Below are 23,522 nucleotides of genomic sequence, written 5' to 3'. Positions count from 1 at the left end.
AGAAATTGAATTTACAAATTTATTCACTTATTAAGGGCTCCATCAGTTACTGAAATAAAAGTATTGTAATTTAGAGTAAAGAATGTGGTTTTCCTCCAGAGCACCATGGCTGTTCCACAGAAGGAGCCTGTGTGTCTGTGTGTGTGTGTGTGTGTGTGTGTGTGTGTTTGCATGCTCATATGTGCTCACCTTGTTTATGCAATTCCTAGGAGTTTGACTATGACGCACAAACTCACTTTTGCCTTTTAACAATTGTTAAAAATTGTTAAAAAATTGTTAAAAACTCAAAGCTGAATTCTTCCTTCCTGCTTGTCTTACACTCACAAAGCATTAGCCAATGCTCAAACCTGTAACACATTGAGGAATGTTTGTTTCATATCCCATATCGCTCAGCTATCCTGAGACTCCAGGTTTCTGATAGGTTATGTAAAATTTATGACAGTGTAGATTATACAAACATTTCTATTAGGGTACATGGATGCTCTCTTTGGTTTTCCACATGAAAGAAGATGGAAAAGTCTGGAGGGACATCTTTTTAACCAAATTTCTCTCAAATTTTCTTGAAGGCAAAGGTTGTATGCTGGTATATCTGGTTTATACTTCTCTTCTTTCACTGTAAATAAGCAGACTCATGTCTACTTGTGTATAAAGAAATTTTATTTAATCATTTAATAATAAAAAACATACTATTAGATATTCCATCAAGAAAGAAATTATAAATCATTTCCATGATTTCTAATACACTGCATCACTTTCTTACTCTATACCTTATCATTTCTTCATTCTTAAATTGTTAGCATGTTCTCAAACACAGCACCCTTTCTGTTGCTGTGGATTAGTTCTGAGAGGAGGAGTGTGGTGGAGGCAAGAGGCACAGAGTCACCACACAGACCCCAGGAGTCATGTGAAAGCAGGCCAGAGGCGAGCAGCCCACAGACTCGCTTATTTCAGTTGGTACAGCAGCTTATATAGCTGAGGCAGCCAATCCGATCAAGGGGCAATTTATGCCCTTACCAATCACAGCCTATTTCCAGGCAGGTTCCTTTGCCAGGTGGTTTCCCAGGTGGTTTCTGAATCTATTCCTGAGTAACAGACACTCATTTGCCAGTGGCCATCTTAGCATGGCCTTCTCATTCCACCACACCTTTACAAGTCACTGGGTAGTTTCAATTAACAATTGCTGCAAACCATCACAAACTTTAGTGTTTTAAAATGAAAATTTAATATCTCTTATGCTTCTTTCTGGCAGACATGATGGGCTTTGTGCTGCAGGTTGTGCTGGCTGGGATGCACATATTGCATGTTGTTGAAAGATTGAGAGAGATCAAAGTGGAATCCCAAATTTTCCATGTGTGGTCTTTTCTATTCCAAGGCTTTTCCATGTAGCCTCTTACAAAGGTACTTTAGATCCCCTAGAGTCTATTTGCAGACCTAGAGGGAGCATCCCAAATCATGTGAAAGTGCATATGGTAGAAAGGGATTCACTCCAAGATGGCGGAATAGGGAGGGAGTGCACTGATAGTCCAGGAAAAGATAGTTTAATAAAAGTGGAGATAATGTAGTTTCAGGGAAGAGTTAGGGGGAAAAAACTGCAGAGGAAACTCTTCCAGATCTAGTGGATGTGACATGGAGGTCCTACGGGGGGAGCAAGGATGCCCACGGCTTAGAAGCCCAGCTGTGGAGTCTACACATCTGCACTGGAAGGGGAGGTAAGGCAAACCCTCAGTAACCCAAGACATTGGCAGTGAAATGGCAGAAGGAGCCTAGAGGGAATGAGACTGGAAGCCCTGTGGGGCAAAGTTCACCAGGCTAACTAGAGAAGAAAAAAAGAAATAAAAGGGACCAGTAAGGACTGTATTCTCTCTCTTCACTCACCTTACAAAGGTGAGCAAGGCAAAGAGCAGGCGCCATTTTGGACATACGTAAAAGCTGCGCCACTTCAGGACTGCGCCCACCCTCAGCCAAGCAGAAAAATCTGATTCTGGTGGGGAGAAATAACAGGAGTTTAAGACCTAGTGAATGTGCAGAGCTTATAAACTGAGACTATGAAAAAAAAAAATCTGAGGGTGTGTGAGAGAACCCATGGAGTGCCTGAGATGTGAGTACTCAGTGGGAGATGCCACAAACTCAGTAACTTTGGCAACACCGTGTGTGATAGCAGGGGAATCTGAGCTTACACTGAGGACTGCACAGATCCTTTGTGTGGTCCTTGGGACAGAGCAGATGAATATTATACCCACAGGGGCCAGCACTCAGACACTGACTGCCTTCAAGGAGAATAGCTCAGCTGTGTGGAATTACTTCCCTTCTGAATAAAAGAGAGAGAGAAAGAGAGAGAGAGAGAGAGAGGAGAGAGAGAGAGAAGATTTTGCATGCCAAACCTGGGTGTGTCACCTCTGGCACACCCTTAACCCTGAAGAACTGAACAGAGCTCTCTGGCCACACCCTTCACAAGCTTCTAAAATTCCACCAAAAGCAGACAGTCCACTTAATCTAGAGTCATAGTATAACAAGAAAAGCCACCACAGCATGGAAAAAAAAGAAGAAACCAAAGAATATCTCCACAATGACAAGAAACAAATGCAGAAACTGAGTAAACAAGAACAAGGAAGACATTATGACACCCCCAAATGAATAAGGCACTCCAATTCAAGATTATGAAGATGATGAGATAGAAGAAATGCAAGATGTGGATTTCAAAAAAATTATCATAAGAACATTTAGAAGTTCTCAAAAGCAAATTCTTGAACTACAGAAATCCTTACTGGACAGGATACAAAATAGCTCTTGTGAAAATGAAATCTTAAGGAGGAATCAAAATGAAATGAAGAATCTAGTAGAACACAAAATTGTGATAGTGAAGAGAAATCAAAATGAAATGAAGAATTCAATGGAACAAATGACAAACATTTGACAGCCTTAAAAATAGAGTCAGTGAAGCAGAAGAGAGAATATTGGACTTAGAAGACAGAGCACAGGAAAGTATACAGTCAAACAAAAGAAAGGAAGAGGAAATTAGAAATCTAAAAAATATTGTTGGGAATCTACAGGATACTATTAAAAAACCCAACATTCGGGTTCTAGGAGTTCCTGAAGGCATGGAGAGAGAGAAAGGATTAAAAGGCATTTTAGTGAGATAATAGCAGAAAACTTCCTGGGTTTGGAGAAGGACAGAGATATCCAAGTAAAGGAAGTTCATAGAACTCCCAATAAACATGACCAAAAGAGATCCTCACCACAACATGTTGTAATCAAATTAACCAGTGTAAAACATAAAGAAAAGATTCTAAAATGTGCAAGAGAGAAACACCAGATTACTTTCAGAGGATCTCCATTAGACTCACAGCTGACTTCTCATCAGAAACCCTACAGGCTAGGAGGGTACGGCGAGATATAGCCCAGGTACTAAGAGAGAAAAACCGCTAGCCCAGAATATTATATCCTGCAAAGCTCTCATTTATGATTGAAGGTGAAATAAAGACCTTTCATAGCAAACAGAAATTGAAAGAATTTGTCACCACTCGTCCAGCCCTGCAAAAGATGCTTAAAGATGTGTTACACACAGAAACATGACCATCAATATGAAAGAAGGTAAAGGAAGAAAACCTACCAGTAAAAGATCACAGGAAGTTCAAAGCATATATTAGAAATATCTTTGGGAAAATGGCAGGGCAATGTTACTACTTATCAATAGTCACATTGAATGTTAATGGCCTCAACTCTCCAGTTAAAAGACACAGACTGGCTGAATGGATTAAAGAACAAAACCCATCTATTTGCTGCTTATAAGAAACACATCTTTCCAACAAAGATGCATGTAGACTGAAAGTGAAAGGTTGGAAAAGATACTCCATGCAAACAGAAACCAAAAAAGAGCTGGCATAACCATCTTAATATCAGACAAAATAAACTTATACAAAAAAACTGTTAAGAAAGAAAAAGAAGGGCACTATATAATGATTAAGGGATCAATTCAACGGGAAGATTTAACTATTATAAATCTATATGCTCCTAAGTACAGGGCACTGGGTATTTGAAAGATATGTTAAGGGACTTAAAGGGAGACTTAGACTCCAATACGATACTATTGGGCTACTTCAATGCTCCACTTTCAGAAAAAGACAGATCAGCCAGTCAGAAGATAAACCGGGAGACAGCAGATTTAATTGACACTATAGCCCAAATGGATCTAACAGATATATACAGAACTTTCAACCCTACATCTACAGACTTCACATTCTTTTCAGCAGTGCATGGAACCTTCTCTAGGATTGATCACATACTAGGCCATAAAGCAAGTCTCAGCAAATTTAAAAGAATTAGAATCATACCATGCAGCTTCTCAGACCATAAAGGAATGAAGCTGGAAATTAGCAACTCAGGAAACCCCAGAAAGTATGCAAACACATGGAGACTGAACAACATGCTCCTGAATGAACACTGGGTCATGGAAGAAATCAAAAGAGAAATCAAAAACTTTCTGGAAATAAATGAGGATAAATACACAAGATATCAAAACTTACCTGATACAGCAAAAGCAGTGTTAAGAGGAAACTTTATAGCAATAGGTGTGTACATCAAGAAATTGGAGAGACACCAAATAAATGAGTTTTCATTGCATATTAAGGATCTAGAAAAACTACATCAAACCAGAACCACATCTAATAGGAGAAGAGAAATAAATAAAATCAGAAAAGAAATCAACGGGATTGAATCCAAAAAAAAAAAAATTACAAAAGATGAGCCAAACAAAGAGCTTTTTTTTTGATAAAATAAACAAAATTGAAACACTATTGGCCCAACTAACTAAAATAAAATAAAATCAGAGATGAAAAAGTGAATGTAACAACAGACACCACAGAAATAAAAAGGATCATCAGAAATTACTACAAGGACCTGTATACTAGCAAACAGGGAAATCTATCAGAAATGGATAGATTCCTGGACACATGCAACCTACCTAAATTGAACCAGGAAGACATCAAAAACCTAAATAGACCCATAACTGAGACAGAAATTGAATCAGTAATAAAGGCCCTCCCAACAAAGAAAATCCCAGGACCAGATGGATTCACTGCTGAATTCTACCAGACATTTAAAGAAGAACTAACTCCAATTCTTCTCAAACCATTCAGAACAATCGAAAAAGAGAGAATCCTCCCAAATTCTTTCTATGAAGCCAGCATCACCTTAATCCCTAAGCCTGAAAAAGATGAAGCATTGAAAAAAATTACAGACCAATAACCATATTGAACATAGATGCAAAACTCCTCAATAAAATTCTCGCCAATAGAATGCAACAACACATCAGAAAGATCATCCACCCAGACCAAGTGGGATTTATCCCTGGTATGCAGGGATGGATATATGTGCATAAAACAATCAATGTGATACACCACATTAACAAACTACAGAAGAAAAACCATATGATTATCTCAATACATGCAGAGAAAGCGTTGATAAAACACAACATGATGAAAACTCTAAGCAAATTGGGTATAGAATGAACATTCCTCAATACAATCAAAACAATTTATGAAAAACCCATGGCAAGCATCATATTGAATGGAGAAAAGTTGGAAGCATTTCCACTGAGATATGGTACCAGACAGGGATGCCCACTATCACCAATGCTATTCAATATAGTTCTGGAAGTTCTAGCCAGAGCCATTAGGCAAGAAAAAGAAATTAAAGGGATACAAATTGGGATGCAGAGGTAAAACTATCCTTCTTTGCAGATGATATGATTCGTTATTTAGGGGACCCAAAGAACTCTACTAAGAGACTATTGGAACTCATAGAAGATTTTGGCAAAGTAGCAGGGTATAAAATCAATGCACAAAAATCAACAGCCTTTGTATACACAGGCAATGCCATGGCTGAGGAAGAACTTCTAAGATCAATCCCATTCACAATAGCTACAAAACAATCAAATACCTTGGAATAAACTTAACCAAGGATGTTAAAGATCTCTACGATGAAAATTACAAAACCTTAAAGAAAGACATAGAAGAAATACCAAGAAATGGAAAAATCTTCCATGCTCATGGATTGGAAGAATCAATATCATCAAAATGTCCATTCTCCCGAAAGTAATTTACAGATTCAATGCAATACCAATCAAAATACCAAAGACCTTCTTCTCAGATCTGGAAAAAATGGTGCTGAAATTTATATGGAGACACAGGAGACCTCGAATAGCTAAAGCAATCTTGCACAACAAAAACAAAGCCAGAGGCATCACAATACCAGATTTCAGCACATACTACAGGGCAGTTGTTATCAAAACAGCATGGTACTGGTACAGAAACAGATGGATAGACCAATGGAAACGAATAGAAACACCAGATATCATTCCAAACATGTACAGCCAACTTATATTTGATCAAGGATCCAAAACCAATCCCTGGAGTAAGGACAGTCTATTCAATAAATGATGCTGGGAAAACTGGATCCCCATGTGCAAGACCCTGCCAAACACCTTACACAAAAATCCACTCAACATGGATTAAAGACCTAAATCTATGACCTGACATCATCAAGTTACTAGAGAACATCTGAGAAACCCTGAAAGATATAGGCACATGAAAAGACTTCTTGGAATAGACCCCAGAGGCACAGGCAGTCAAAGCCAAAATTAACATTTGGGATTGCATCAAATTGAGAAGTTTCTGTACTGCAAAAGAAACAGGAAAGTAAACAGGCAACCAACAGAATGGGAAAAATATTTGCAAACTATGCAACAGGTAAAGGGTTAATAACCAGAATCTGCGAAGAGATCAAGAAACTCCACAACATCAAAACAAACAACCCACTTAAGAGATGGGTCAAGGACCTCAATAGACATTTTTCAAAAGAGGAAATCCAAATGGCCAACAGACACATGAAAAAATGTTCAGGATCACTAGCAATCAGGGAAATGCAAATCAAAACCACAATGAGGTTTCACCTCACCCCGGTTAGAATGGCTGGTATACAGAAATCTACCAATAACAGATACTGGTGAGGATGTTGGGAAAAAAGGACACTAACCCACTATTGGTGGGAATGCAAAGTGGTCAAGCCACTATGGAAGTCAGTTTGGAGATTCCTCAGAAACCTGAAGATAACCTACCATTCAACCCAGCCATCCCACTCCTTGGAATTTACCCAAAGGTCATTGGCAAACACAAAAGCTGTCTGCACGTTAATGTTTATTACAGCTCAATTCACAATAGCTAAGACCTGGAATCAACCCAAATGCCCATCAACAGTAGACTGGATAAAGAAATTATGGGATATGTACTCTATAGAATATGATACAGCAGTAAAAAACAATGAATTCCGGTCATTAGCAACAAAATGGAGGAACCAGGAAAACATCAACCTGAGTGAAATAAGCCAGTCCCAGAGGGACAAATATCATATGTTCTCCCTGATCGATGACAACTAAGCAACCACAAAAAAAGAAACCTGTTGAAGTGAAATGGACACTTTGAGAGACAGTGACTTGATCAGCCCTTGTCCTGATTGTCAAGGAACAACTTCATACTTTATCCCTTTTAGTATTTTTTTTGTTCTACTTAATACCATTGGTTGAACTCTGTAATTAACACACAATTATTCTTAGATGTTTAAATTTAACTGAAAATTGATCCCTGTTAAAGATAAGAGTGGGAATAAGAGAAGGAAGAGATGTATAATTTGGGACATGCTCAAGCTGACTTGCCCCAAATGGTAGAGTTAGAAACATACCAGGGGATTCCAATTCAATCCCATCAAGGTGGCATGTACCAATGCCATCTCACTAGTCCAAGTGATCAGTTTCAGTTCACAATTGATCATGATGATAGGATTAAGAGTCAAAGAGATCACATAAACAAGACTAGTGTCTGCTAATACGAACTGATAGAATTAAGGAGAGAATGATCCAACATGGGAAGTGAGATACACAACAGACTCATAGAATGGCAGATGTCCTAAACAGCTTCTGGCCTCAGAATCAGCCCTTAAGGCATGTGGATCTCGCTGAAGAGCCCATGATAATATTTTAGGCATGGAAAGCCAAGACACTCTGGCCAAAAAAAAAAAAAAAAAAAAAAAACACAACGAAATGAAAGTTCTTTGTGAGTGAGATCCCAGTGGAAATAACAGGCAATCAAAGAAGGAGATACCTTTCTCTGAAGGGAGGAAAGATCTTCCACTTTGACTATGACCTTGTCTAAATAAGATTGGAGTCAGCGACATCAAAAGGCTTCCAAATCCTTGGCAACTCATGACAAGAGCCTGGAGTGATTACTGATGCCATAAACAAGAGTGTCAATTGTTAAGTCAACAACAGGAGTCACTGTGCACTTACTCCCCAGGTAGGATCTCTGACCTTAATGTGTTGTACAATGTGAATGCTATAACTAGTACTCAAACAGTACTTTACACTTTGTGTTTCTCTGTGGGTGCAAACTGTTGAAATCTTAGTATATACTAAGTTGATCTTCTGTATATAAAGATAATTGAAAATGAATTTTGATGTGAATGGGATGGGAGAGGGAGTGGGAGATGGGAGAGTTGCGGGTGGGAGGGAAGTTATGAGGGGGAAGCCACTGTAATCCATAAGGTGTACTTTGGAAATGTATATCTATTAAATAAAAGTTTAAAATAATAAAATAATATATGAAAGCATGGAAGAACTTTATTAAAAAAAAAGTTAATAACAAAGGGAAAAAAAAGAAAATGCATATGGTAGTCAACTTGGGCTGCCTAAGTAAATAACAGCCTTTGCCACCAATATTTGCTCATGACATTAGTGGAAATATAAGTCCAATATCAAGCATCCAGATGATTCAGATCCTGGGGAGGACTGTCTTCCTAGCTTGCAGATGGCTATCTTCTCTCCATGTCTTCGTGTGTCCTTTCCTTAGTGATTGTATTCATCCACACACACACACACACACACACACTCGGAGAGCTCTGATATTGCTTATTATAAGGGGACTAATCTTGTTGAAATACTGTCCCATTCTTATGACCCAATTTAATCTACTTACTTTCATAAAGCCTGCATCTCTAAATGCAATCCCTTTGGGAAAAGTACTCCAACAATGAACATTCAGTTCTTAATAGTGTGTATCATACCTTTCTTTGTATTGCACTGGCTTAAATACTGTTCACTATAATAATTACGTGAGGGAATGAATAAAGGAGACTGTGTTTCATTGAGATCAACAATCTGACATTCCAACACAGTGCCACTAAAATGGCAATGCTATTTTCATTGTCCAATTTATTATTATCTTTGAGGAATATATATCCTGCTGTCATCTCACCTGAGGAGCCTTCTTTAGCTGATGCTGTTAAACATTTTCACTGCTTGCCCTCATGTCCCTTACTCATGACCCTCTGAGCGGCACAAAGCTTAAATAATAATGAGTCAATAATAGCCTGAACAACATTTCAGTTCACAAGAAGAATATGTTTTTACAGAAGCTCAGTTCACAAGAAGAATTATGTTTTTAATGTTTTTTTTTTTCCTATTAACACAGTACCGATATTGATGTGTACAAAGACTGAGAGCAAGGTGAAATAACCTTTATGCAAAGATTATTATGCTTGTATGGAAAGGATCATAGAATAAGTTCAGATTATAAAGTTAAGAAAAAACTTTCTAAAAGAAGCATAAGAAAGGCCTTAACTGGCAATGAATAAAGACAATAGAAGAGTGTGTTCACAATGTTTTGATTTCCTACTATTATTCCATTGGTGTTAATATATAAACAGTTATATAAATAATATGTAGGCAGTGGTATAGCATAGACCCGGTGCTTGCCTTTGGTGTGGCTTAATGAAAACACAGGTGATATTCAGTATAGCAGTAGAAAAAGATTTCATCTATTCTTGATCGGTTCTTAGGCCTCATTCTAATCTGATGTTTTCTTCTATTGCACTTGATGTATCTAATTGCACTGGTTTTCTTTTCACTTAAAGATGTAGCACATTTCTGATTTATTTGCTCAGCTATTAGCAGTGCTATGGTTATTTTTCTTATCATAAGGGTTTCTGCTTATATCTGTATTTTAGTCAGAGCATGAGATGACGTGGTCTCCCATATGCTATTCTGGAGTACAATGTGTTCTTCAGATCCCCTCAGCCTGTGAATGCCCTTGGCAATTTGCCTGGTGTTACTGCATATGGGGCATTTGTGCAAGGTGGTGGGGTTCATAAATATGCCAATCTTCCTTTAACCAACTAAAAAAATCTTGAGACAGATGGCATATTGTATGTAATAGAACGTGACTCAAAAACATTTTAGTATTTGATTGTTTTCTGAATCTCAAAGTTGAAAGTCAATTCTTCTCTTCATATTGCTCTCACCTCCATTCCTTCTTATCTTGTGCCTACCTCTTACCATCAGTGAATACTATCAATATGCATCCAGAAAATTACCAATCTATGGTTGCATGATTTAATGCTTACATCATGTATATTGCAATACACTGTGATGACCCTCGTTTGAATAAAGTTCTGCTTTGAAGGAGTTCTAAATGAGATTGCAAAAGTCTTTCTTTTTTATTTTAATTGCATGTCAATGCAGATGGTAATTCCTGGAATAATGAAGTCATCCTCCATCTGTGACTAAGTGGTTACATCACTGTAATCCAGATGTGGACTTGTTCTTTTCTAAACTCCCTTCATTTGAATGTATTTCATAGGAGGCTGGCCCATGTAATGTCCTGAATCACTCCCAGGTTGCTGTGGTCTCAATGCAATTCTAGCTTGGTGGTGGATAACTATTTGCTTTGGTAATGGTCATAAACTGAACCTTCTTGATCCACTCTCCCATTAGATAAAAAAAAAAAATCCTACATCAGAAGAGCAACAGAACAGAGAAAGAAATATAGAAAATATGAGCAAAAATGGGGAAGCTATGGTCTGAAATATCATTATGCTCTTAAAACTGTGTACATAAAATAAAAGATGCCATTGCAAAAATTAAAGGAAAAAAGGGAAAGAAAAAAAGAGGGTGGTTTGAGTAAGGGAGCAAAGGAGGCAAATATGATTATTTTTTAGAATTGCATCTTGAAATCTGATACCTTTATATTAATAAAAACTTTTTAAAAATCCAATAAAAAAGAAAAGATTAACAAGAGAAAGAGATGAATAGAGAAAAAATCACTAGAACACATATTGTCTTATTCTTTATGCCCTGAGTAATTACTATTCTGAGTGTTAGAAATACCAGGAGTTCAGGGAATGAGTTAATATTACAGGGAATGTGGAAAATTAAAATTGTTAGGCATCTCTAATCTTACAATACCTATGACCCTATCATCTGTTAATTTGATTTGGCCAATTGCCCAATATTATTGGCTAATTCCTCCCTTCTTGTTGCCTGCCTCTCATTCTCATTCCCAATCCCTCTTCCCCCACATTATTCTTCAAAGACATTTCTCTTGCACACTGACATACCAAAAGTCAGTGTAAATTTCTATGCAGCACAATTTTATTTCTCTTTTGGTTCATTTGTTTATTTTAGTCTGTGTTTTCGGGCACTCACTTTTTATTGCCCCATAGCTTATCAACACATTGCCCTAGATGATGGCAATCATTCTGTCATAGTGGAAATATAATTCTCATCTTTTGGGATAGGCATTTAGTGTAGCAGTTAAGACAATACTTGACATACCTGCATCTGGTATTCTGAGTGTCTTAGTTTCAGTCTCAGCTCCATTCCTGATTCCAACTTCATATCAGTGCACATCTTGGGAGACAACAGGTGATAGCTCAACTAGTTGAGTCCCTGCCACTCATGTTGAAACCTGGACTGAGTTGCTAGCTAGCAGCTATGGCATGACCCATCTTCAACCTTTCTGGGATTTTGGGAAGTGAACCAGCATATGGGAGCTCTCTCTGTCTTGTGAGTCTTTTGGACTCTGCATTTTTCTTTCATTGCTTTTCAAAGAAACAAAATAAATATAATTTTTGAATTATTTTTTCACCAGTTAAAATGAAATTTTTCAACAGTTCTCTGAACCATTAATGCCATAATTTCCATTATATAGTATGAATTCTGTAATCTGAGATTTTAAAGAAAACACGGTGTTGGCCAGAGCCACAACTCACTAGGCTAATCCTCCACCTGCAGAACCAGCACCCTGGGTTCTAGTCCTGGTCGGGGCACCTGATTCTGTCCCGGTTGCCCCTCTTCCAGTTCAGCTCTCTGATGTGGCCCGGGAAGGCAGTGGAGGATGTCCCAAGTCCTCAGGCCCTGCACCCGCATGGGAGACCAGAAGGAAGCACCTAGCTCCTGGCTTCAGATCAGCACAGCGCACTGGCCATAGCGGCCATTTGGGGAGTGAACCAACAGAAGGAAGACCTTTCTCTTTCTCTCTCTCATTGTCTAACTCTGCCTGTCCAAAAAAAAAAAAAAAAAAAAAAAAAAAAAAAGAAAGAAAGGAAGAAAACATGGTATGTATATACTTTGAAATACTACTCAGCCATAAAAAAGAATGGATTCCTGTTTTTGCAATAAAATGCATGCAATTAGAAAGTATTATGCTTGATGAAATAAGCCAGTCCCCAAAACACAAATATCATATGTTTTCTCTGATATGTAGTAGTTAATATAGAATACAAAAAAATATAAAGGAACACAACGTACATCTTGATATTTGATTGTTGTTTTAGCCCTTGTTTACATTTCTGAGGAACTGTGGTCTTTCTATTATTTTACTGGTTGAATATTACGGTTAGTGGTGCATTCAGCCTGTTATAGAACAGAATGAAATTATGGTTTTGGAAGAATTGAGGAAAAGAGGGAGTGTGAGAGGGAAGTATGGTTATCTTCTTAGAACTGTAACTATGAATACATGAAATCTGTTCTGTTTATATCAATAATTATTTTAAATTAATAAAAACAAACTTGGGTTATATAAAATACAATGGTACAAAATCTGAGCATACAAAGTTTAGCAATAATTTAGGTGTAAGAGATTCCAAGGTGGCTGAATAGGGGAAAGATGTGCTGATACTGACTAGGGGAAGAAAGCAGAAGAAAAGCAGATTAATGTACTCTCAAGAGAGAATTAGAGGCCGGCGCCGCGGCTCACTAGGCTAATCCTCCGCCTAGCGGCGCCGGCACACCGGGTTCTAGTCCCGGTAGGGGCGCCGGATTCTGTCCCGGTTGCCCCTCTTCCAGGCCAGCCCTCTGCTGTGGCCAGGGAGTGCAGTGGAGGATGGCCCAGGTGCTTGGGCCCTGCACCCTATGGGAGACCAGGAAAAGCACCTGGCTCCTGGCTCCTGCCATCGGATCAGCGCGGTGCGCCGGCCGCAGCGCGCCAACCGCGGCGGCCATTGGAGGGTGAACCAACGGCAAAGGAAGACCTTTCTCTCTGTCTCTCTCTCTCACTGTCCACTCTGCCTGTCAAAAAAAAAAAAAAAAAAAAAAAAAAAAAAAGAGAGAGAATTAGAGAGCAGTTGGCAGTGGTAACCATACAGAAAGAATGCCATGAAGCAGCATGGAAAGTAAAGACATGCCAGAGCAAGCAAGGACACGACATAACACTCCCACAGCTGGAATCTGGAGGAGACCCCAGGTTCTGAGATCAAGGTGAGGGTAGCCTGTGGCCACCAGTGCCACTGGGGATATTGTATAAGGGAGAACCTTGTAGACCACAGACTTTGCTTCTGGTCTAGAGTCTAGTCAGGGGCAAGGTACCCCCCCAATCCAGCAAAGGAAAAGCACATTTCTTTCTCCTCATACCCTCACGAGAGCACCCAGAAACTGACAGTGAGAAAGAGCCATCTTGAAAAGTAGAAGATGCAGTGGTTCTCACACACTCAATCAGGAAATTTTATCAGGGGGAAAAATCTGCATTGCCCTAGGAATTTGAGTTTGGAGGGGAGGGTTGACAGGTGCCTGTGTACTCACTTAAGACTATGAAGTGTGGGGCTGGTGCTGTGGCTCACTGGGTTAATCCTCTGCCTGCAGCACAGGGTTCTAGTCCTGGTTGCTCCTCTTCCAGTCCAGCTCTCTACTGTGGCCTGGGAGGGCAGTGGAGGATGGCCCAAGTGCTTGGGCGCCTGCACCCGCATGGGAGACCAGGAGGAAGCACCTGGCTCCTGGCTTCGAATTGGCGCTCCACCAGCTATAGTGGCCATTTGAAGAGTGAACCAATGGAAAGAAGACCTTTTTCTCTTTCTCTCACTGTCTATAACTCTACCTGTCAAATAAAAAAAAAAGATTATGAAATGTCCCTATCATCTCAAACTACCACATACTCTGAGGCTCAAACTGTAAAGGTGGAGCACCCACAGGAAGCTGGCACTGGAAACAGCACTGCTTTCTCTGTGGACAGGGCAGGCTTGCAGGATAGAGAGGGGACCCCATGTACTCCTTGACTGTTGGAGCCTTGTGTGCTGTGACTGTTGGAATTCTGTGGCTGTACAATAGGGTGTGGTGAATAGCTGGATCTCTGAGAAATCAGTGTGGTTGGCCCCAGAAGATCAGAGGTATCTGATTGCCTGGGGTGGGTCATTGTTGAAGGTTCATGAATATATTGAAGAATGCACAAATCCTTTGTGTGGTTCATGAACCAGTGTGGTTGAAGTTTGTACCCACTCTCGGCTAACCCTGAGCATTGATCACCTTGGAAAAGAAGAGGTGAGTGGTGATTTTGCCTACAGGTATGATCATACCCTCCCTGCTGCTGGCCATAGAGATTATCTACCATACCCAACATGTGTGTCACCCTGGATTATCACCCCACCCTTGAGCACTGACCAGAGCTCTGTAGCCTCACTCAACACATGCTTCTGGGTATTTTATTGAAGGAACAGACACTCACTAAGCCACAGAAACATAGTTCAAAGGTAAAAGCCATCAATGGAGAAAGCCAATAGTTTCCACAAATGCCTAATAATAAATACAGAAGTGCAAGAAACAAGAACAAGGAAGTCAACATGAATCACCAAAAGAAACACAGCAATGCTTCAATATTAGAATTCATAAGAAATGAGAAGAAAATTCATTTTTTAAAGAATCACATACATGAAATGAATGAAAAAATCTACTTGTGAGAGCGATTCAGAAAAGAAATCAAACTGAAATGTTAGAAATGAAGAATTCAATATGTCAAATAAAAAATATGATGGGAAGCCTTAACAACAGACTTTGTGATGCAGAAGAAAAATACCTGAGCTAGAAGACAAATCTTTGGAAATACCTCAGTTATACCAAAAAAAAAAAAAGAAGAAATTAGAAAATTAAAAATGTTTGAGATTTATAGGATAATATCAAATGACCCAACATACAAGTCTTAGGAGTTCCTGAAGGTATGGAAAGATAGAATGGATTGGAAGACTTATTCAGTGAAAACATAACAGAAAATTTCCCTAATTTTGAGTAAGACAGTACACATGAACTCCCAAGAGACATGATCAGAAAGGATCTTCATCATGACACAATGTAGTCAAACATTCAACAGCTATATAAAAACAAACTGTAGAATCTTGAAGAAATGGATAGATTCCTGGATACATATAATCTATAAAAAATGGATTCATGAAGACATTAAAAACCTAAAAAGACCAATAATCAAGACAGTTACTGAATCAGTGTAAAGACCACCCTAATAAAGAAAAGACTAGAACAGTATGGATTCATTCCTGAATTCCACAAGACTTGTAAACTTGTAAAGAAAAACTAATTCCAATTCTTCTCAAGCTATTCAAAACAATTGAAAGGGAGAGAATCCTGCCAAATTCCTGAGGCCAGCATCACCTTAATTCCAAAACTAGAAAAAGATAAAGCAGTGAAAGAGAATTACAGACTTTTTCCATTGATGAAGATATATAAAAAAGTCCTCAACCAAATACAGGCTAATTGAATCCAACAACATGTGAGAAAGATCATTCACCTTGACCAAAAGGGATTTATCCCTGGTATACAGGGATGGTTATACCCATGGAAATCAAAAAAATGTGATACATCACATTAACAAATTGAAGAGTAAAAATTCTGTGAATATCTCAATAAACAGAAAGGCTTTAAAAATACAACAGCCTTTCAGGATAAAAACTATGAGCAAATTGGGTATAGAAGGAACATTTCTCAACACAATCAAGGCAATTTTGACAAACCCATAGTCAGGTTTAAATTGAATGAGGAAAAGTTATAAGCATTTCCATTAAGTTACCAAACCAGACAAAAAATACTCAGTTTCACCATTGCTATTCAATGTATTTCTGGAAGTTTTTGTCAGACCCATTAGGCAAGAAAAAGAAATCAAAGGGATACATGTTGGTAAGAAGGAAGTGAAACTATTCCTATTTGCAGATGACATGATTCTATATACTGGGGAAGCAAAAGATAATGAAGAGAATAGTTGAATTCTTAGGAGAGTTTGATAAAGTTTCAGCATATAATATTGACACAAAAAATAAATAGACTTTGTATACACAGACAATGCCATCATTGAGAAAGAAGTTCTAAAATTGGTACCATTCACAATACCTACAAAAATTGTAAATACCTTGCAATAAATTTAATCACAGAGATGAAATAACTCTATGATATAGAAGACACAAAACTGTAAAAATCTTCCATGTTCTTGGATTTGATGAATTAATATAATCAAAATGTGCGCGCTACCAAAAGCAATTTACAGATTCAATGCAATCCCAATCAAAGTACCAACCACATTCTTCTCAGATCTAGCAAAAAAAGATGGTAATATTCATATGGAAACACAAGAAACCTCAAATAGCTAAAGCAATCTTATACAACAAAAACAAAGCCAGAGGCATCACAATATCAGATTTCAAGGCACACTATGGGCTATTATAATCAAAACAGCTTGACATTGGCACAGAAATAAACATGTAGACCAATGGAACATAATAGAATCACTTGAAGTCAATTCACACATCTACAACGAATATTTGACAAACAAGTCAAAAAACATTCCCTGAAGAAATAACAGTCTTTTAAAAAATTGTGCTGCTGCCAGCGCCCTGGCTCACTTGGCTAATCTTCCACCTGCGGCGCTGGTACCCTGGGTTCTACTCCCTGTTGGGGCACCGGATTCTGACCTGGTTGCTCCTCTTCCAGTCCAGCTCTCTGTTGTGTCCTGGGAAGGCAGTGGAGGATGGCCCAAATGCTTAGCCCTGCACCCGCATGGGAGACCAGGAGGAAACACCTGGCTCCCAGCTTCAGATCGGCGCAGTGCGCTGGCTGCAGCATGCCAGCCATAGGGGCCATTTGGGGGATAAACCAACGGAAAAGGAAGACCTTTCTCTCTGTCTCTCTCTCTCTTACTGTCTAACTCTGCCTGTTAAAAAAAAAAAGAAAAGAAAAAGAAAAAGAAATCGTGTTGCAGAAAGTGGATATCAGTATGAAGAAGCATGAAACTCAACCTCTACCTTATACATAAATCAAATCAAAATTGATCAATGATCTAAATCTAAAATCTTATACCATTAAATTACTAGAGTAGAATATGGGGAAACTCTGCAAGACATTGGCATAGACAAAGGCTTCTTAAGAAAGACACCAGATGCACAATCAAAACAAAAATAGACAAATGGGATTATATCAAGCTGAGAAGCTTCTGCACTGCAAAGGAAACACTTAAGAAAGTGAAGAGACAACATACAGAATGGGAGAAAATATTTGCAAACTATGAAACTGATAAAGGATTAATATCCAGAATCTATAAAGAGCTCAAAAAACTCAACAACAAAAGAAAAAATCCAGTTAAGAAATGGACAAAGGACTTGAACACATATATTTCAAAATAAGAAATTCAATTGTCCAATAGACACATGAGAAAATACTCAAAATCAGTAGCCAACAGGCAATGCAAGTGAAAACCACAATGAGGTTTCAATTCACCTAAGTTAGACTGGCTCTCATACAGAAATCAACAAACAATAAATGCTGGCAAGGATGTAGGGGGAAGAGTTCTCTAATCCACAGTTGGTGGGAATGTAAAATAGCACAACACTATGGAAGACAGTATGGACATTGCTCAGAAAGCTGGATTGATCTACCTTATCACCCAGGAATTCTACCACTGAGGATTTATCCTAATTAAATGAAATCAGCATGTGAAAGAATTATCTGTACCCCCTTATTTGTTATAGCTCAATTTACAATAGCTAATTATGCAGTCAACTAAGATGCTCATCATGTGATTTTTGGTATATATACACTAGAGCATATTACTCAGTCATAAAAAAGTAAATCTCTTTGCAACAAAATGGATTCAACTGGAAACTATTATAATTAGTGAAATAAGCCAGTTTCAAAAGACAAATATTATATTTTTTTCTGATGTGTAGTAACTGAGTACAAAAAGAGTACTGTATAATTATTTCTGTTGCAATCTGCATATTATTCCTGTGGATAAACTGCTGACAGGAAATGGCTTAAAACCTCAGTGAACTTAATTATTATCTTGTAACCATACAGGAAATATTTAAATGTTACACAGTCATTTGTTTTATTTCATTGAAAGGAATTATAAATGGCTACTTGACAAAAAACACTGCATATGGGTGAAATGGTCATTTTTCCATTCAATTGCAGTGTTTAGCCTTTGTCTATATTCCCACTAAACTACAGCCTTTTGAATTTTTACACATTTAATTTCTTTTTTGGTGAAATATCAAGCCTTTTTATTTTATTGTTAACTAAAAATATATTGTCTCAAAAGCTAAAAAAAATAGAAAGGTAGAAGTAATGAGGATGGAAGGGAGGGAGGGAGGAATTGAGAGGGGGCGAGAATATCATTATGTTCTTAAACTTGTATCTACAAATCATTGGATTTGATCTTTATTATTCATTAGATTTTCACAATGAATTGTACTGGGATTTATTCCTTGAAAATCTCCTAAGATTCCAACTCTGATTAAAGTACTTTGTTCAACTTAATTCCATGTTTTAAAGATTTTGTATTATATTTTAAATATTCAACTTTCTAATGCATTGTTGCAATAGATTTTCTTTGATAATGGAAGAAAATAATTTCTTTTAAAAAAAGGCCATCACTTTTCAAACAATGGTATAGATTGCTTCATTTATTTATTTAATGTATATTTGCATTCCTGAGGACATTTTCCTCAGAGTTCTATGTGTAGATCAGAGCAATGAGTTCGGTCTTTGCTGTTAGTTTTTTATTACTTTTAGCAAAACTTAGGCAGATAGTTTCATTTTTTAATTAATTAATTAATTAATTTTGACAGGCAGAGTGGACAGTGAGAGAGAGAGACAGAGAGAAAGGTCTTACTTTGCCGTTGGTTCACCCTCCAATGGCCACTGCGGCCAGCGCGCTGCGGCCGGCGCACCACGCTGATCCGATGGCAGGAGCCAGGTACTTCTCCTGGTCTCCCATGGGGTGCAGGGCCCAAGCACTTGGGCCATCCTCCACTGCACTCCCTGGCCACAGCAGAGAGCTGGCCTGGAAGAGGGGCAACCGGGACACAATCCATTGCCCCAACCGGGACTAGAACCCGGTGTGCCGGCGCCGCAAGGCGGAGGATTAGCCTAGTGAGCCGCGGCGCTGGCTGATAGTTTTATTTTAAAATGAATCATATTTCATTTATTAATACATTAATTTACTATATTTTTGTAGAATTCACCCATTATATTTCACAAAAAAGAATTTTTGTTGAAAACATAGCCTCAATTGTTTCTTCCAAATTTTTTAAATATTATTATTTATTTGAGAGGCAGAGTTACAGACAGAGGGAGAGAGAGAAAGAAAAGTCTTCCATTTCTTGGTTCATCGCCCCAATGGCTGCATTGGCTGATGTTGAACTGATTAAAGCCAGGAGCTAGGAACTAGGAGCTAGGAGCGTCTTCTGGGTCTCCCATGTGGGTGGAGGGGCCCAAGCACTTTGGCCATAACTAGAGTTGGATCATTAGAGGAGCAGCCAGAACGCAAACTGGTGCCTATGTGGGATGCTGGTACCACAGGTAGGGGCTTAGCCCAATTGCCACAGTGCCAGTCCCCACCATTATGTCTTTACACACACATATGAAAAGAAGTTGACTTTGTGCTAGTAACTTGGAAAAGTAGGACAAGCTTAATTTAAGGAAATAAAGTACCTGGCTCCCAACACAGGACAATACCAGATGATGAAGCACAGAGCAGAATAGTGTGTAATAGGGTCTGGTTGTATGTGGAAGTGGAGAAAGAGGAGTTACCAAAGAATACAAAATTTCTCAATTATTTCTGGCCATGACATATAAACCTAGTTAACTAGAACTTTAGACTCTTGCAACATTTCTTGGAGGCTCATCTGTGATCATTTGGGAGGTTAAATAAAAATGGACTTCCTCTCTGTTTTTTTTTTTTTTTTTCGGAGATTCTAGTCTCCACTATAGTGCAATCTCAATTAAAATCACTGAGACTCTGTCAATCAGTTAAAAAACCGTTAGCATGGATACCAGTCTTAAAGACTCAGAGGGTAGCCCTGCTGTGGCAAACATTTTTAATTCCCCTTCCCCTTTTTGGCACTGGGGATGTTGGTCTTGTTCTGCCTCAGTTTCCTTTCACCAAAATTCATCTAAGGCAAGAGACTAGAATAAGGCCTTGGAATAATTAAAGATTTCTGGCCAGTAGGGGCACCTGATATCAATTGAAATCTCCCTGATCTAATCCAGACTCCAACTGACTCTTAGGGTATTGGACTAAAATCTGTACTCTTTACTCTCTCTCTCTCTTTCCTGTTTGCTAACCCTCCTGACCCAGTTTCAAATGTCAGGAAGAGAAGTGAGAGACGCCTCTGGCTACAGCTTCCTGGACAGATTTCCTCACCGAAGTTATCAAGAGAGAGGCCTTACTCAGAATCAGCCCTAAAGGCACTCGGATCTGGCTGAAAAGCCCATGAGAGTATTTCAGGCATGGAAAGCCAAGACACTCTGGCAAAAAGATCTCTGTGAGTGAGATCCCAGTGGAAAGAACAGGTCTTCAAAGAGGGAGGTGCCTTTCTCTGAAGGGAGGAGAGAACCTCCACTTTGACTATGACCGTGTCTAAACAAGATAAGAGTCGGAGAACTCAAGGGGCTTCCATAGCCTTGGAAACTCATAACTGGTGCATAGGGAGATTACTGATGCCATAAACAGGAGTGTCAATTGGTAAAGTCAACAACAAGAGTCACTGTGCACTTACTCCTCATGTAGGATCTCGGTCCTTAACGTGCTGTACACTGAGGCTTAATGCTATAACGAGTACTCAAACAGTATATTTCACTTTGTGTTTCTATGGGGGTGCAAACGACTGAAATCTTTACTTAATGTACACTAAACTGATCTTCTGTAAAAAAAAAAAAAAAAAAAAAGAAAGAAATTTTCAATTCCCAACTTGACTCTCACTGGGATTAAACATGACAATAGGTCTGATCTGATTTCATCATCATTTTAAAAAAATCATCTATTATTTTTCACTTTATGTTTCTGTGTGGGAGCAAACTGTTGAAATACTTACTTAAGGTATACTAAGCTGATCTTCTGTATATTAAGATAATCGAAAATGAATCTTGATGTGAATGGAAGGGGAGAGGGAGTGGGAAAGGGGAGGGTTGTTGGTGGGAGGGACGGTATGGGGGGGGAAGCCATTGTAACCCATGAGTCGTACTTTGGAAATTTATATTCATTAAATAAAAGATAAAAAAAAAAAAAAAAAAAAAGGATGAAAGTTAAAAAAAAAAAAATAAATAAAAAAAAAAAAAAAAAAAAAAAAAAGAGAGAGGCCTTAAGCATTTTAACCAGATAGAATATTTTTACTCCTTTCTCTGTAGTTTACATTTTGTTGATGACTGTTTTCTTCCACTCTTGACAATAATATTATCTGATTCTCAGTTGATGACATGAACTGAGTGGTAAAGGAGTTATCATTATCTACTTAGGTTATTTGTTTGAATGCTTACAATAACTCTGATTAGAACTGGCCAACAGCTTTAGTTAGAATATTCAGGTTTAGGGGGCCCTATTGTGTTTTAGCTGGTAAAGTTATCACCTGCTATGGAACACCCGCATCCCCAATCCAGTTCCCTGATAATGCACCTGGGAGAGCAAAGGAAGATGGCCCAAGTCCTTGGGCCCCTGCATCCACATGGGAGACCCAGAAGAAGCTCTTGGTTCCTGGATGCGATGTGGCTCAGCTCCAAATGTGGCAGTCATTTGGGGAGTGAAACAGAGAATGAAAGATCTCTCTCTTTCTCTCTTTCTCCTTCTGTCTCTGCAACTCTGCCTTCCAAATAAATCAAATAAATCTTTAAAAATCACTCAGGTTTAATGGATTATTAATACTTTTACTTTGATCAAATGATATAAACCTCTGACAATATTTCAGATTTAAACATTTAAACTAAGTCTTTTGACCCTGAGGCTTCCAGTGGATCCCTGTAACTCTCAAAAGGTAAGTCTCCCCATTGGAATAGATAATAGTAGTTTGAGTTAATTTAGACTGCGTAAAATACATCATAGGTTAGTAATGATGTCAAACGTACATTGTGCTTATATGGAGGCTTTATGCCAGACATAGCTTGTGCTGCATATCATCTTGGTTGCATGACTGTTGGAGTACTGGGGATATATGTTGTATCCCTCATGCCCAGTGTTGGCTATTTCTGGGTTAATACTGGGACAGGGAGCTGTCCTATTCCTCCTAGCATGAGTGCTCAATTAGCAGAGCTGGTAGTTCTGAGAAAAGCCTTGAGCTGGGTTAGAATAAAAGGGTAAATAGTTATACTGATTCTAAGTATGACTGCCTAGTTACACATGCTCGTACAGCTATTTGCATAGAAAGGCACTTCTTTACCATGAATGAGCCTCCTATCAAATACCACCAGTAAATAGATTGAAAGCTGTCTTTGGTGCTCCTCCCTTGGGAAGTGGCAATTTAGCAAAGTAAGAGAACCAAAAGGGGACCAATGAAAAAGCTAAGGAAAACAGATTGGCAGATTTGACATGCAGATCAGCAGCCAAGGAGACTCCCTCTTAGATCCTTTAGGGGCCCCTTTGATTTTGGAAAACTGCCTAAAAGGGATCAGGCTACAAAATTCCTCTGAAGAGACCCAGAAAGCACCTTCCAGAGACTACAGTCTTCAGCCCAGTAGATTGCTTCAGTCTGAAGCAGGAAGGATACACCTTCCTTCCTCCTGCCTGTAGAAGGTGCTTAAAACTCCATTAGGAAGGTGTAAGACTTTTCAGCTGATGACTCAGAGGCTATTTATGGGAAAGGCCCTCCTCAGAACCATAAAGAAGGTTGTGGAGGCCTGTGAGTTTTGTCTTAGGAACAGCCCCTGAAATCAAAGGCTACCTCTCCTTGAAGTACAAAGAACAGGACCTTATTCAAGCAGTACTGGCAATTGGATTTTACTCACGTTCCTAAAGCATGAAATATGCAGTACGTCTTGGTATGAGTAGACACCTTCAATAATTGAGTAGAATCCTTCCTTGTAGGACTGAGAACTACTGGTCTCTGCAACAGATCTCAGTTTGGGCTTCCCAAGAGCCTACAAAGCTGCAACGGCCCCTCCT

This window comes from Oryctolagus cuniculus, chromosome 6 (assembly GCF_964237555.1).
Source record: "Oryctolagus cuniculus chromosome 6, mOryCun1.1, whole genome shotgun sequence".
NCBI classification, from domain to species: Eukaryota; Metazoa; Chordata; class Mammalia; order Lagomorpha; family Leporidae; genus Oryctolagus; species Oryctolagus cuniculus.
The sequence above is the reverse complement of the archived record's forward strand: the minus strand, read 5'-3'. Positions refer to the sequence as shown.